Here is a 13551-nt window from a genome sequence, read left to right as displayed (position 1 = left end):
GTTTACAAGTGTTAGAAAGACATTTAATATTTAGAGACTCAATCACCAAGTGATATTTGGGGAAGTTTGTACTACATAGAAATAAAATTGAAAGTACAAAATTTCTAGAAAATTTTTTCAAATGGTTAAAAAAATAAAAGCTATTCAGAATTCTATCTTAATTCAGTTATTTTACCTTTAGGTGTGTGTAGGTATGTGTGTCAGACAGTTTTGAAAATATGGTTGATCTTTCATATTTTTTTCTTAATCCCTGAGAAGCAACATATCACCATGATGTGTATGGTTAAGAAAATAATTCTGTCTTGATAGAGTAAGTTTGATTTTTAAGGTGCAAATCAATAGTCAACAATTAGTTGAGTCTAGACAGATTGGTACTGGCCTCTCTTCTCTTGATTCCACGGCTGAAAAAAAAGGTTCTAAGAGATTTAGCAGCTCAGTGATGATCTTTTATAGTAAGAGTAAAGAGACCAAATCCCAGAGACTCCCCTTTGAGCTCCTACTTATTCTCACCCAGTGTTGGATAAATGCACACGTGCCCTCTCAACCAAGCCACGAAGAGATCATTCCCTTTGCAGAGGAGACTGTTTTATAAAAGAACTTAACAGCAGGCATTTTGAGTCCTCCATTTTACCTCTCTTTGTTGAAATAGCTTATACCAGTAAACTGCGGCTAATGAGGTGGTTTATCTGGTTTTATTGTCCTTAATTTTATTACCTGCCCAATATAATCTTGGCCCAAGCTTTCCCTGCTTAGAGGCATGGTAAAACCTTTATGTCTAGGAAAGCCCCACCCAAGAGGAGATTTTGCTTTCTTGAGTGTGGGCTCTGAGCCAGGCCTGTAGGCTGAGGTGCTGGTTTCTGTAACAGACTAATTTAGAAACTCTAAGCCATTCTGTAATCTTATTTTCTGGCCCAGGTGGAGGTAGAAACAATCCAGAGAACAAAGATTAAGTGAATAAGCCAAAAGAAAGAGGCAAAGATCTATTTCTCCATCCCCCAAGGTTATCAGAATCTCTGTTTTAGATTTTTACTTTTGCCTTAGCATTCAACCCCTGAGAAGGGTTCACAATCAGAAGGAGACATCAGTCATCTTAGAGTCATGACTGGGGGCTGAGCGCAAGCAAAGCCTGTCACAGAAGTCAAATAAAGCAATTGGGCTAAGAACAGTGAGGTGGGAAAAGACACAAGCAGGTAGAAAATGGAGGAAGTGAAGTCTAATTTTCAGTGAAGAAGTCCAGAGCATTCCCTCCTCTCCTTCATCTGTCACCAGGCCCAACCTTGATGTCCTGCTGTTCCCCTTCTCTGAGGGGATCTCTCTCCAACACCACCCCCCCATGTCCCCCGGACTTCTGGGGAGCAGGTTTGTCCACAGGGACCCCAAGTCCCTTCTTACTCCTCATACCCACAGACTGAGCTTTCATATGCAGCTGCAGTTACCACTTTAAGGAGCCTGGTGTTCCTGAACCCACTGCCTTTTGAACCCTTATAGAACATTCTTCCCGATACCTTTTATTTAAACACATGTAATAAAACACTTTTGGGTGCTAGCCTCTTATGTCAATTTGATTTGACTCTTGTCACTCTTTCCCAACTACTCATGGGAAATTTGTTTTCTCTTCCTTCTTTGCTACCCTCAGCCACACCCCTGCTCTCTGGGGCTGGTTTGACCACAGCCGGCCACAGGCCAAGAAAACATGGGTGGGCGGGTGCCAGTCTCTGGCTGCTAGAAGCTGCTGAGGATAAGATGGGGGAGTTCCAGGGGTGGAGAGCCAAGGACGGTGCAGCCCACAAACTTTCTCAAAAAGCTGAAGGGAGGTTTTTTTTTTTTAGTTTTTTTTTAATTGTGTCAAGAATATTATGAAGTACTCATTCTGAATAAGAACAATATAGGTTGCTCTTGGAAAACTAATGCTAATAACCAATTAATAGTATCTAATTTCATTTGCTGTTTGTTTCCAAACAAAAAGGATATGCATATATATACTTTATAAGCACAAGATTATGGCGGGAAGGGCAAACAATTGTTTACAGTGATTACTTCTGAAGAAAGGAAGTGATTACTTCTGAAGAAAGGATCAGGAGGGCACCTTTTTATTTTACATGCTTTTGTACTCTGAATTTTTTTTTACTCCAACGCATGTATTGTCACTATAATAAGCAAGTTTAAATATTTTTTAAAAGAAATGTTCATTTTCTGTCCCTTAGTGATTTGCTGAAAACCATTAATAAGATACTAAGTGGAAGTTGAGGCTGAAATATAATACCATTTTAAAAAATGTTTTTAAGAATTTATTTATTTGGGATACCTGGGTGGCTCAGCTGGTTAAGTGCCTGCCTTCAGCTCAGGTCATGATCCTGGGATGGAGCCCTGCATCCGTCTCCCTGCTCAGCGGATCCCACTCCCACTGCCTGCTGCTCCTTCTGCTTGTGCTCTCTTTCTTTCTGTCTGTCAGATAAATTCTAAAAATCTTAAAAAAAAAAAAAAATTTATTTATTTTAAGGGGGGAGGGGCAGAAAGAGAGAAGGAGTCTCAAGCAGACTCCACACTGAGCACATAGCCTGTTGGGGAGCTCAATACTACAACCCCCAAGATCATGACCTGAGCTGAACTAAGAATTGGGTGCTTAACCAACTGTACCACCCAGGCACCCCTGATGCCACTTTGAACACTTTGCATAGCTGTTATCATTGCTTTAGGTAATTAATACTTAATCAAGATCAAATAAGGTAGTACTTTACAATCCTCAGTTTATGAATGAGGAAAATAGGCTCAGAGAGGTTATATAATATTCACAAGGTCACTCTTGGGAGCTGACCATTTCAGAAGGGTAAGCTAAATAAACATATGTCTTGTCTGCCAACGGAATCCCCAAATCCTAGCAAAGTGCCTGGTACATGGCAAGTGGCATAAATATGTTTATTGAATAAATTAATGTCTAATACAAAGTTTATGCCATTAGCTAATACATCAAATTCCCCTCCAAAGTTATACTCATGTAGGCAAAAGGCGCTTTATCAGCATAGTCACAGCTTCAGGCGCAGGTTCTGAATCAGAATTGTATAAAAAAAGACCCAAAACTTAAGATAGCCCATACCTCCTAGCACTGTACTCAGGTTTGTTCTTTAAAACTTTTGCTCTATACTCTCCACCTACTCAAGCAATAAAAGACATTTTTGTTTTTCCTATTTACTACCCTAGTATTTCTTTCATTCATTCCCTCATGAAATATTTATTGAGTACCTACCACCTGCAGGGAATTGTAGATAGAGCAATGAAAAACACCTTTAAGGAGCTGAAGGAGTTTCAGCACCACTAGATTGACTTTACAAGAAAAAACTTTTTAACATTTTATTTATTTATTTATGAGAGATACAGAGAAAGAGAGAGAGGCAGAGACACAGGCAGAGAGAGAAGCAGGCTCCTCACAGAGAGCCCTATGTGGAACTCGATCCTAGAACTCCAGGATCACCTGAGCCAAAGGCAGACGCTTAACTGCTGGTCCCACAAGAAATGTTAAAGGGACTTCTCTAAGCTAAGATGAAAGGATACTATTTAGTAAAAGGAAAACATATGAAAATATTAATCTCACTGTAGAAGATCCCTGGGTGGCTCAGTGGTTTAGCACCTGCCTTCGGCCCAGGGTGTGATCCTGGAGTCCTGGGATTGAGTCCCACATCGGGCTCCCTGCATGGAGCCTGCTTCTTCTCTGCCTGTGTCTCTGCCTCTCTCTCTGTGTCTCTCATGAATAAATAAATAAAATCTTAAAAAAAAATCTCCCTGTAAAGGTCAATATGTAGTTAAATTCAGAATGCTCTAATGTTGTAGTGATGGTAGATAAATAACTTATAAATTTAGTATGAAAATAGCAAAGCATTAAAAATAACTATAATTATATAGCTATAATAATTTGTTAACAGATACAAAAGATAAAAAGAGATTGTGACATCAAAAACATAAAGGGGAGAGTAGAAATGTAATGCTTTAGTATGTGTTCTAAGTTAAGTTGTTATCAGCTTAAAACAGACTATTTTAAGATGTTTTATGTAAGCCTCATGGTATCCACAAAGCAAAAATGTACAGTAGATACATAAAAGATAAAGAGAATGGAATCTAAGCATGCCACTATAGAAAGTTATGAATTTGCAAAGAGAGGAAGACAGAAACAAAGGAATTATAAAACAGTCAAAAACAATGAAAACATGGTAATAAGTCCATACCTACCAATTATAATTTTAAGCGTAAATGGGCTAAATTCTCCAATCAAAAGACATAGAATGGCTCAATGGGTTAAAAACAAAAACAAAAAACAAGATCCAACTATATGCTGCCTATAAAAGACTCACCAGCTTTAAGGACACATATAGACTGAAAATAAAGGGTTGGAAAAAGATATTCCATGCAAATGGAAGCCAAAAGAAAGCAGAAGTGACTGACTTATATCAGACAAAATAGATTTTAAGCCAGAGACTGTAATAAGAGACAAAAAAGATCATTATATAACAATAAAGGGATTAATCTGGCAAAGGGAACAGACTCAAAGGGAGAAATAGCAATATAATCGTGGGGGGACTTTACTACTCCATTTGAACGAAGGATATATCATCCACACAGAAAATTAACAAGAAAAAAATGGACTTATACTACATGTAGACTATTTGAACTTAATGGATATTTACAGAACATTCTATCCAATAGCAGCAGAATATATATTCTTCTAAAGCATACATGGAACATTCTCCATGATAGATCAAATGTTAGGCAAAAATACAAGTCTTAATACATTTACAAAGACCGAGATCAGATCAAGCATCTTTTCTGACCACAATAGTATGAAACTAGAAACACAATTATAAGAAGAAAACTGGGAAATTTACAAATATGTGGAAATTAAACAGCATACTACTGAACAGCCAATGGGTCAACAAAGAAATCAAAAGAGAAAACAAGGGGCACCTGACTGACTCAGTCGGAAAAGTATGTGACTCTTGATCTCAGGGTCATGAGTTTGAACCCCATGCTGGGGGTAGAGATTACTTAAATAAACAAGAAAGTCTTTAAAAAGAAATTTAAAAAGGGGCACCTGGGTGGTTCAGTGGTTGAGTGTCTGCCTTTGGCTCATGTTGTGATCCCGGGGTCCTGGGATGGAGTTCCACATCAGGCTCCTTGCAAGGAGCCTGCTTCTTCCTCTGCTTATTTCTGCCTCTCTGTGTCTCTCATGAGTAAATAAATAAAATCTTTAAAAAAATAATTTAAAAAATAACTTGAGAGAAAATAAACTGTAAATATATAAAACTTACCTAATAAAACAGATCCCTAAAAGAGGGATATTCATAGCAACAAATGCCTAGATTATTATAAAAAAAAAAAAAAAAAAGTCTCAGGGCACCTGGCTGGCTCCATAGAGCATGTGACTCTTGATCTTAGGGTTATAATTTCAAGCCCCACATTTGGTATAGAGATTCCTTTAAAAAACAAAAATAATAGTAATAAAAGATCTCAAATCAGCAACCTAACTTTATACTTTTAAGGAACTAGAAAAAGAATAAACTAAGTGCAAAGTTAGTAGAAAGAAGGAAATGAAAATACTTTCGTTTCTCTTTGGATCATATAAATCTTTTATCTTTTACTAACAAAAAAAAAGGAAATAAATGAAAGTTAAAAAGACAATAGAAAAGTTCAATAAAACTAAGAACTGTGGGTTTGTTTAAAAAGACAAACTTTGGCCAGATTTACTAAGAAAAAAAGGACTCAAAATCAGAAATGAAAAAGACATTACAACTGATAGCACACAAATGCAATGCATCATAAGAGACTACTATGAACAACTGACACCAACAAATTAGACAACCTAGAAGAAATGGATACATTTCTAGAAACACATAGCCTACCAAGGCAGTCAGGAAGAAATAGAAAATATGAACGGACCAATTACTAGTAAGGACATTGAGTCGGTAATCAAAAATCTCCCAATAAACAAAAGTCCAAATAGATGACTTCAATGATAAACTCCTCTAAACACAGAAAAATTAATACCAATTCTTCTCAACAAAAAATTAAAGAGGAGAGGCATGTGGCTGGCTCAGTTAAGTGGAACATAGGACTCTTAATCTTGGGGTTGTGAGTTTGAGGCACATACTGGGTATTAGAGATTACTTTAAAAAATAAAATATTTACAAAAACATTTACAGAGGTAGGAACACTTCCTAATTCACCTTAAGAAGCCAGCATTACTCTAAATATGAAAACCAGAAAAGAACGTTCCAAGAAAAGTAAACTGTGGGCCAATATCCCTGATGAATATGGATGCAAAAATCTTCAACAAAATATTAGCACACTGAATTCAACAATACATTAAAAGAATCATATACCATAATCAAATGGGATTTATTCCAGGCATGCAAGAATGGTTCAATATCCACAAACAATGTGATACATCACATTAACAAAATGAAGGATAAAAATTTCTAATCATCTCAATAGATGCAGAAAAGCATGTGATGAAATTCAATATCCATTAATGATTAAAAAAAAAAAAAAAAAACCCACAACCCTTCAACTGGCTAAGAGGGAAAATACCTTAACATAATAAAGGCCATGTATGACAAGCCCACAGGGAAACTCAGACTGAATGGTGAAAAGCTAAAAGCCTTTCCTCTAAAATCAGTAACAAGATGAGAATGCCTATTCTTGCCACTTATATTCAACATGATGCTGGAAATTCTAGCACAGCAATTAGGCAAGAAAAATATAAGATACTCAAATTTGAAAGGAAGAAGTAAACTATTCACGCTATATTATATAGAGAAAACTCTAAAAACTCCACCAAAGCTCTGTTAGGGATCTAATCAACTAATTCAGGTATAGAATGCAAAATCAAGACATAAAAATCAGTTATATTTCTATACACTAGTTATGAACTATTGGAAGAAGAAATTAGGATAATAATCCCATTTGCAACAGCATCAAAAGGAATAAAATTTAACCAAGGAAGTGAATGACCTGTACAGTGAAAGCCATAAGACATTGATGAAAGGAATTGAAAAAGATACAAATAAATGGAGATATTCCATGCTCATGGATTGGAAGAGACCTCTGTACTCCATGTTTATTGCAATATTTACAGAGGCCAAGATATAGAAATGACCTAAGTATCTGTCAAAAGGTGGCTGGATAAATAAAATCACACACACACACACACAAACACAGAGGATTATTTTTCAGCCATGAGAAAGAAGGAAATCCTGCCATTTGCAACAAATGGATGGTTCTTAAGAGCATTATGCTAAGTGACATAAATCAGACAGAGGACAAATAGTACATCTCATCCCTTACATGTATAATATTAAAAAAAAAAAAAAGTCAAACTCATAGAACCAAAGTAGAAAAGTAGTTGCCAGCATCTGAAGGGTGGTAGAAATAGGATGGAATTGGTAAAAAGATACAAATTTTCAGCTAGAAGATGAATAAGATCTGAGACTCTGTAGTTGGTATGATTGTATTGTGTAATCGAAATTTGCTAATAAAATAGAATTTAAATATTCTCATAAAAGAAAAAAATGAGGTGGGTGCCTGGCTGGGTTAGTCAAAAGAACATGTGACTCCTGATCTCCGAGTTGTGAGTTTGAGCCCCATGTTGAGTGTGAAGATAAATAAATAAAAACTTAGAAAAAAAGTGAGATGATAGATGTGTTAGTTAAGTAGATGAAAGAATCCTTTCAAAACGTCTACATATGTATCAAATCACCATAATGTACACTTTAAATATCTTACAATTTTATGTCAATTACGTCTCAATAAAGTTGAAAATTTATAAATAAAAGTATCGAAATAAAAGAGACAATAACATAAGTTGACAAGAATATGAAGATGAGGAGCTATATTGTTCTGCCTTCTTGTCGGTGAGAATGTAAAATGGTGCAGCCACTTTGAAAAATCATGGCAGTTTCTTAAAATGGTGCACATTATTTTACCATATGACCCAGCATTTCTATCCCTAGGCATCCAACCAAGAGAAATGAAAGCATTGATCACACAAAGACTCACACAGGAATGTTCTCAGCAGCATTATTCATCATAACCAAAAAGTGGAAACAATCCAAATGTCTAATCAGCCTGTGAAGAGGTGAGCAAAATATGGTATGGTCACACAATGAAATACTGTTCAGCAGTGCAAAAATGCAAGACCTGTACTTGCTGCAACATAGATGAACTTCAAAAACACTGCAAAGTGAGAGAAATCAGTTACAAAAGATCCTATATTATGGAATCCCACTTAGATGAAATGTCCAGAATGGCCAAATCTATAGAAAGTAGATCAGTGGTTGCCCGGGGCTTGCGGTAGAAATGGAAAATGAGATCTTACCAGGGTGATGGTCAAGTTCTAAAATCAGATCATGGTGATAGTTGTACAACCAGGTATGTTAATAATAAAAGATAATTTTTTAATAAAAGATAATCGTGTATTTAAAACTGATGAGTATTACGGTATGTTACGTAACTCAATAAAATTATTTTTAAAATATTTTATTTATTTGTGAGAGGAGGAGAGAGGGGGTGAGGGAGTGTGAGCAGGGAGAGGAGCAGAGAGAGAGGGAGAAGCAGGCTCTCTGCTGAGCAGGAAGATGCGGGCTCGATTCCAGGACCTTGGGATCATGACCTGAGCCGAAGGCAGGCACTTAACCCACTGAGTTGCCCAGGCACCGCCCCCCCCCCCCCCCCCCCGCTTCAATAAAATTATTAAGAAAAAAAGATTTGGAGACTTTTGGTCAAGATATCACGGTGAGTTCCCTCTATAGAAACCAACTCCACCATATAAGAGCAAATTAAGACAAAAAGTTCAAAGCAAAGAGTTACTAGAAAAAACCTTTTTAAACTCCTTATAGAATCCTATAGTAATTTTTTAAAGATTTACTAAGTAGATCGCTGTAAGAATTTCGAGATTTGGTTTTTAGGTTTCCATTCAGTCATCATGAGCCAGATAAATGAAGAAAATTTCCAGTCGAATTTCCAACTATATTTTCTTGATAGAGAGGAAGGGAGGGATGGGATCCCAGTGAAGGAACAGTGTTTACCTTCTGAAATGTGTTCCTTCTTTCTGCATGGGATGCCTTTGCCCTTTTGACAGATCTCTGATCTGCTCTTCTATCCCTCTCCCTAACTTAGTTCAACAGGCCTCACCCTTGGTTGGATTTTCTCTGTCCTGTGTCCCCCATCTTTCTACACATAGACCAGCTTGCTCCTCCCCGGTTAATTTGCCTTTGTTCTCTGGTTCCTTTTTTCTGTGCCTCCTTGCCTCTTCTAGTCCTTCTTTCTAGTCCTCCTTGCAAAGTGAAGAAATAGAGATAAATATCCTACTCCATTCCTTGGAGTCCTGTGTAGTTCTTCTGGCCGGTGGAAGGTGCTGGAATGTGACCAGCACATTCCAGTCAACCTGAACCCAGTTAGGGAAGAATGAGCCCTTGCACAATTAGGGGGAGTGTTTTATGGCCTGTTATTGTTACTCTTACATTGTCAGACTTTTCAAAGAAACAGAGGATTAATTATTGACAAAGTTGAGATGAAACTTTCACTAAAATACTTCACACTTAGGGGGAAAAGGAGACCTAGAAACCAAGCATTTCGAGGAATTAAAAAAAAAAAGTATCTCCCTTTTTAATTTTTCTCAAACACTCTAAAATTGAAAGACGAGCTGTGTGTGAGAGAGAACTATTAAAACTTTTCAAAGTGTACTGTAACTTTGTATCCTTTTTTCTAGCTATAAATATATAAATGAATAATAAATTTATTCTAACATCTGATCATTTTTTTGCAGCCTATAGAGGAACTTTCATGAATAATCATAAATTTCCTTCACTTCCAGTGTGCTGTGTGAAAAGAACATTCCATAAGAGAGAGATTATAATCATTTGGTGATAATTACACAAAACTCTGAGTCATTAGACTCTATTAATTGTCTGAAATATAACTAGAAGAAAAATAAACATCGGGAGGAAATCTAGCATGACTACAATTAAGTTTAATTATGATCCCTCCAGTCTATAGGGAAAAAAAATCTCAAAGTCAGTGTTTCAAAATTGATTTAATTAACTTTTAAGTAACTTTTTAGTAATGTTTAAATAGCTTTTTAGTTATTTAACCAGCTAGTAATCTTTGTTCTTTATTTAGCTGGATATGACTCCAAAACTTTTACACCGTGTTTTCTGATACCATTTTTTTTTTAAATCCGTGGTGTTCATGCAGTTAACATTTGATAGGAATCCACTCAAGTAGAACACTTCCACAGGAGCCAGCTGCTCTGACCATCATGCCCAGGCAAATGGCTGCTAAATCCACCCAAAGGCCAGGGCCTCGGATCCTTTCTCAGCAACTTCTGAGTCATCACCTGCCTTCCGTCACCTTGAGCTGCACACACCCACACCCCAGATTCTCAGTTCTTCCTGCCCTAGGTAAACATACCCATCCCCCGATTTGGGGTCCTTTCCAAATCTGAAACAATCTACGTGATCCCACCCTTCCTGTTCTCCAGGCCACCAACAATATCAACTCAAGTCCTGTGTGCCTCCCTTCTGAAATTGCTCACATCCTTCCCCCTGCCCATCCTTCCTTTGCATTTCGTCTCTGCACCACCTGATATGTGTCCCCCCCCGGTGGCTTCCCACCGAGGATTCCCACTGGTTATCTGAGACTAGAACACTCTCTCACAAGCTCACACACCATCTCACTCTTGGCCTTCAAATGGCCCATGAGGCTCTTTTGCCTGGTGGACAAGTTAACCTCCTGTGCCTGGCATCCAAGAAGTTCTGGGCTCCAGATACACCACTGTTCCAGGGTTCACTCTCATGGATCTACTACAGCATGTTCCACTTCAGTCAGAGTGGACCACACACCATGTCCCAAAAAAGTCTGTGTATCCCCACACCTTGTTTTTGCCTTCCCTACTGGGCATAGGCCTTTGTCAAGCATCTCTATCTGCTGGCTTTGACCTGCTTTGAATGCCCCTCCCCAGGAAGCATTCCAGAAGAGTTTGCCTTCGGCAGGGAATGATTTCCAGCCTCGCCTTCATTCTTTAAGCAATGAGCTTAAACTTCTCTTAGCATGGCCTTTTATTTTTAGAGCCATACCTTTCCCCCCTGAACAGACTGAGAACCCCACAAGGGCAGGCAAAATGTTTTCTTCCTCTTTTGACATAATAGATGACAAAATACAGTGGAAAGAATATAGGTTTAGAGCCAGTGGAGTATGAGTTTGAATCTTAATTCCACTACTTACTAGTTGAATTTTCTTGAGGAATTTATTTACCTACTCTGAGCTTGTTTTCTCATCTGTAAAATGGGGATGCTAAGTAATACTAGTATTAGCCTTAAGTGAGAATAAATTGGTACCATCTACATTCAAGATACATCCTTCAAAAAGCGTTTGCTTTACCACTTCCCTTTGTATGTCAGTGTCTACATTATGCTTTATACATAGTAAGTGCTCAAGTATAATAAACACAAAAGGATTTTGATATGTGTCTGACTTGGGTTGGTAGCCTTAACAGCTCCACTCTCCCCACAAATGAGGCTCTTGGCGCACCATCTGAATGGCCAAACCTGTATTCCTGTAGGTCTGCCCTAGTGGTTTTCAAAGTCCCCCAGAGTTTCTCATTTATGTAGTCCAGGGTGAGGCTGATTAAAAGCTCCCTAAGTAAAAAAAAAAAAAAAAAAAAAAAAAAAAAAAACTCCCTAAGTAATTTTACTAGGTAACTAGAGTGGAGCATGACTGGCAATCACTCAACTTGATGATTTGAGGGGGAAAAAATCTGCCTGATTTTGGTTTCAGTTTCATTTTAGTTCCTTTTTATCCATTGCCCTCACTATAATGAAACCCTCCTCAGGGTGCCTGGGTGGCATGGTTGGATAAGTGTCTGCCTTTGGCTCAGGTCAGGATCTTGGGGTCCTGGGATCAAGTCCCACATCAGGCCCCCAGCCCAGCAGTGAGCCTGCTTCTCTCTCTCACTCTTCCTCTGTGCTCACTCTCTCTTAAATAAGTAAAATTTTAAAAGAAAGAAAGAAGGAAGGAAGGAAGGAAGGAAGGAAGGAAGGAAGGAAGGAAGGAAGGAAGGAAGGAAGAAGAAGGAAGGAAGGAAGGAAAGGACGGAATTCAAGTCAATAGTAGGAAAGCTCAGACCTTCCCCTCCTTCCCCCTCTCCCCCTCCCTCCCTCCCTCCCTCCTCCCTCCTCCCTCCCTCCCTCCCTCCGCATCCCCCGCCCTCTCCCCCCCTTCTTCCTTCCTTCTTCATTCCTTCCGTCCTTCCTTCCTTCCTTCCTCCCTACCCTCCTTCACCTTCCTTCACTTCCCTTCCTTCGTCCCTCCCTCCCCCTCCTCCCCCGCCCTCCCCCCTTCCTCCCTCCCTCCCTCCTCCCTCAAAGAAGAAGAAAAAAAGAAAAAGAAAAGAAAGAAAGAAAAAGAAAGAAAGAGAAAGAGACACTCTTTAAGGTACTTCCCAGGCCCCACCTGAGCCTAGGCTGGGAACTATATGCTCTGGGAAATAAGATAATAAGAAACATATGTCAAAAACACAGGGATCCCTGGGTGGCACAGCGGTTTGGCGCTCCCGGTGCGTGGAGCCTGCTTCTCCCTCTGCCTGTCTCTCTCTCTCTTTCTGTGTGACTATCATAAATAAATTTAAAAAATTTAAAAAAATATTTAAAAAAACACAGAGGCTATCAATGAAGAAGCAATGTGTTCATATTTATCAACGTATTTTTTAAGATTTATTTTTGAGAGACAGAATGCAGGAGGAGGGGCAGAGGGAGAGAGAGAGGGACAAGCAGACTCCTTGCCGAGCGTGGAGCCAGAGGTGGGGCTCCATTCACAATCCTCCGTTCACGACCTGAGCCGAAATCAAGAGTTGGTTGTTTAACCAACGGTGCCACCCAGGCACCCCTGTTAATGTATTTTAATACAGACCTCACAGCTATTATCTTGCAGCCACTGAAGTAATACCTGCCATTAAGTTGACTGCGATGGATGATATATATTGATCTGTGTGTCCCTTTCTCTATACTCACTCAGTTTTCCTGTTTTGTTTTGTTTTTTTAAGATTTTATTTATTTATTCATGAGAGACACAGAGAGAGAGGCAGAGACACAGGCAGAGGGAGAAACAGGCTCCATGCAGGGAGCCCGACGTGGGACTCCATCCCGGGTCTCCAGGATCACGCCCGGGCTGAAGGCAGGTGCTAAACCGCTAAGCTACCAGGGCTCCCTCAGTTTTCCTGTTGTATTGGTCAGGATTTGGATGGAAAGAAGGTGAGAAGAGGGACGAAAAAATGTATCAAGCTACTTTTGAACCTCAGAGTACAGGAGAATCACCTAGAGCCTTTGCTGAGGACCCAGTAGTGAACACTGGAAATATCTGAGTTCAGGAGAGTAGTTAGACCAATAGTCAAAGTGATAGTTGAAATTATGGGGTAGGTGTGGATCTCCAAGAGAGTAACGAAAAAGCGGCTGATAGAAGATAGAGAATAGAAAGGTTCTATAACCAAAGTACTAGAAGAAGGAAAAAAAA

The 13551-nt window shown here is 38.8% G+C and overlaps 1 long non-coding RNA gene across 1 annotated transcript in view; it reads left to right on the top strand.

Moving 5' to 3' along the window:
- Positions 1-12443: 12443 nt before the first annotated feature.
- The window catches only part of LOC111093192, a 72445-nt gene continuing 71337 nt past the window's right edge, over positions 12444-13551 (top strand). Inside the window, exon 1 of the long non-coding RNA XR_005381143.1 lies at positions 12444-13292. This is a non-coding gene — a long non-coding RNA (uncharacterized LOC111093192). The remainder of the gene's footprint in view (positions 13293-13551) is intronic.

This window comes from Canis lupus, chromosome 29, assembly GCF_011100685.1.
Source record: "Canis lupus familiaris isolate Mischka breed German Shepherd chromosome 29, alternate assembly UU_Cfam_GSD_1.0, whole genome shotgun sequence".
Lineage (NCBI taxonomy): Eukaryota > Metazoa > Chordata > Mammalia > Carnivora > Canidae > Canis > Canis lupus.
This window is presented reverse-complemented; position numbering and strand designations above follow the sequence as displayed.